At 42.2% G+C, this 2,517-nt stretch overlaps 1 pseudogene; it reads left to right on the top strand.

Annotated features, from left to right (window-relative positions):
• The first annotated feature begins 668 nt into the window (after positions 1 to 668).
• LOC110324854 lies at positions 669 to 1,233 on the top strand (annotated as a pseudogene).
• Positions 1,234 to 2,517: the final 1,284 nt, after the last annotated feature.

Here is a 2,517-nt window from a genome sequence, read left to right as displayed (position 1 = left end):
GGCTGGGGAATTGTCATGGTAGCAAAAGCAACCTGGAAAGAGGAGGCTCCATCACTGTTTGCCGTGGAAGGAGAAGGCTAGGGAGGTAAGAGTGTATAAGGCATCAGACATGTTTTTATTCACACACGCATTAGAGATGTGGCACAACTAGAGCTATATGGGAGTGTTATCTTTGGAGAATCATTTGCATGATTTAAAATGAGAGGCATGCACGCTTAAGGTTGATATGAGAAACAGTTACTTGAATCGTGTCCAATAGGGTCCAATAGGAAGAGATGTTTGATCTGATCTTTAAGGTGTGCACTCAAGTGCCAGGGCTTAACCCTTTAGCTGCTGACTAGGGAGGAAGTGAGGTGTGAGAAGCTGTTTAGGAGGCTTAGAGAAGTACCAATTTTCTATCAAACCTAGCAAGCAGTATGGCTGTTCTGATGTGACCTATCTACATTCTAGCCTTCATTCTAAAAAACAAAAACATTTAGTAACTTATCAAGGACATTTCTTCAAAGAGAAAATAAATGTTATGAAGTGTCCATGGAACGATGTATTTAGGCTTGCCGGATTTATGTAAACAAATAAAAGGCAAAACCAGAAAAAAAAGAAGGAAGGGCTGAGTTTTAGAAACCGGACCGTGGAGCTTTGGGCTTCCTCTTCCCAGTCAGCGCCGAGCGATGGGTATCTCTCAGGACAGCTGGCACAAGCGCCGCAAGACTGGGGATAAGAGATAACCTTTCCACCCAAGCGTAAATATGAGTGGACGGCCTGCTGCTAACACTAAGATTGGCCCTTGCTGCATACTACAGTCCGAGTTTGAGGCAGCAATAAGAAATACCGTGCCCTGAGATTGGATGTTGGGAGCTTTTCCTGGGGCTCTGAGTATTATACTCGCAAAACAAGGATCATTGATATTGTCTACAATACATCCAATAATGAGCTTGTCTGAACCAAGACCCTGGTGAAGAACTGCGTTGTGCCTACTGACAGCACACCATACCGACAGTGGTACGAGTCCCACTGTGCACTGCCCCTGGGCCGCAAGAAAAAACGATCAGAGAAAATTCAAAAGAAATAGGACGAAAGGAAAAAGAATGTCAAAATCAGCAGTTCCAGCAGGGCAAGCTTCTCACCTGTACTGCCTCAAGACCAGGCCAGTGTGGCAGAGCAGACGGCTATGTGCTCAAAGGCAAGGAGCTGGAGTTCTATCTGTGGAAGATCAAAGTCCAGAAAGGCAAATAAGCCTCATTCATAGTGTAATAAAGGTGTTTGCTGTTCTATATGAAAAAAAAAAAAAAAAAAAAAAAAAAAGGCAAAACCAACCAACCGATCAAATAACCAAAAAGACCAAAACTGAGAGACGTTCAGATTTGAATACCCAAGGCATATTAAAGTCTTATTTTTGGTTTAACTGCTACCTAAATTTGACCAGCAATATTCTGTCTTTTCTGACAACACAAAATTAAATACATAGAACAAGAAATAATCTGTGTTCTCTTGTAAAGGTTATATGAAGGAGAAAAGAAAGGTTTGTTCAGAAAACTCAATCCATGGAGATGACCTGTGCATACTGACTAAGACCACTGTGGAATTCCAATAGCATGACAAGAGACATTGTCTTGACCTTTGCACTCACTGAAATACTTTGGAAAGAATACCAAGAAGCTGCAAGGTGGCACTTACTCTCAGGAGTTGGGCCACAACCTAGGAATGTAAACTCAGTCACCATGAGGTAACATTAGAACATTGCCAGTCTGTGTGACACACTGCAAGATGTGCTTCCACATGAGAAAGGAGACTCGGTGAGTAAGAAGGTAGGCTCTAGATGGTGATGCCTGAAGGAATGGAGATTAAAAACTTACCATGTTTCTTGCTTCCTCTCAATAGGGGAGAAATAATTCATTTGCATGTGTGATGGTTTATATATGCTCACACCAGGGAGTGGCACTATTAGAAGGTGTGGCCTTGTTGGACTAGGCATGTCACTGGGCTATAAGACCTCATCCTAGCTGCCTGAAAGCCAATATTCTGCTAGCAGCCCTCCGAAGATGTAGAACTTTCAGCTTCTCCTGCACCATGCCTGTCTGGTTGCTGCCATGTTCCTGCCTTGGTGATAATGGACTGAACCTCTGAACCTGTAAGCCTGCCCCAATTAAATGTACTTATAAAAGTTGCCTTGTTTATGGTGTCTGTTCACAGCAGTAAAATCCTAAGACAGTACGCAGTGTTTGTTTTTTTAAATAAATAGATAAATATTTATTTATCTATTTATTTAATGTATGTGAGTACACTGTTGTCTTCAGACACGCCAGAAGACAGCATCGGATCTCATTATAGATGGTTGTGATCCTGTGGTTGAACTTAGGACCTCTGGAAGAGCAGTCAGTGCTTTTAACCACTGAGCCAACTCTCCAGTCCAACAAGGGCTTTTTAAATCACTTTAAAATGAAGTTTTATTGCATTCATATCTGTGAGCACGGGCATATAGTAGGTTCAGAATCACATGCTGCATAGGAGAGAGGTGAA

Source organism: Mus pahari, chromosome 7 (assembly GCF_900095145.1).
Source record: "Mus pahari chromosome 7, PAHARI_EIJ_v1.1, whole genome shotgun sequence".
Classification (NCBI taxonomy): Eukaryota; Metazoa; Chordata; class Mammalia; order Rodentia; family Muridae; genus Mus; species Mus pahari.
The sequence above is the reverse complement of the archived record's forward strand: the minus strand, read 5'-3'. Positions and strand labels throughout refer to the sequence as shown.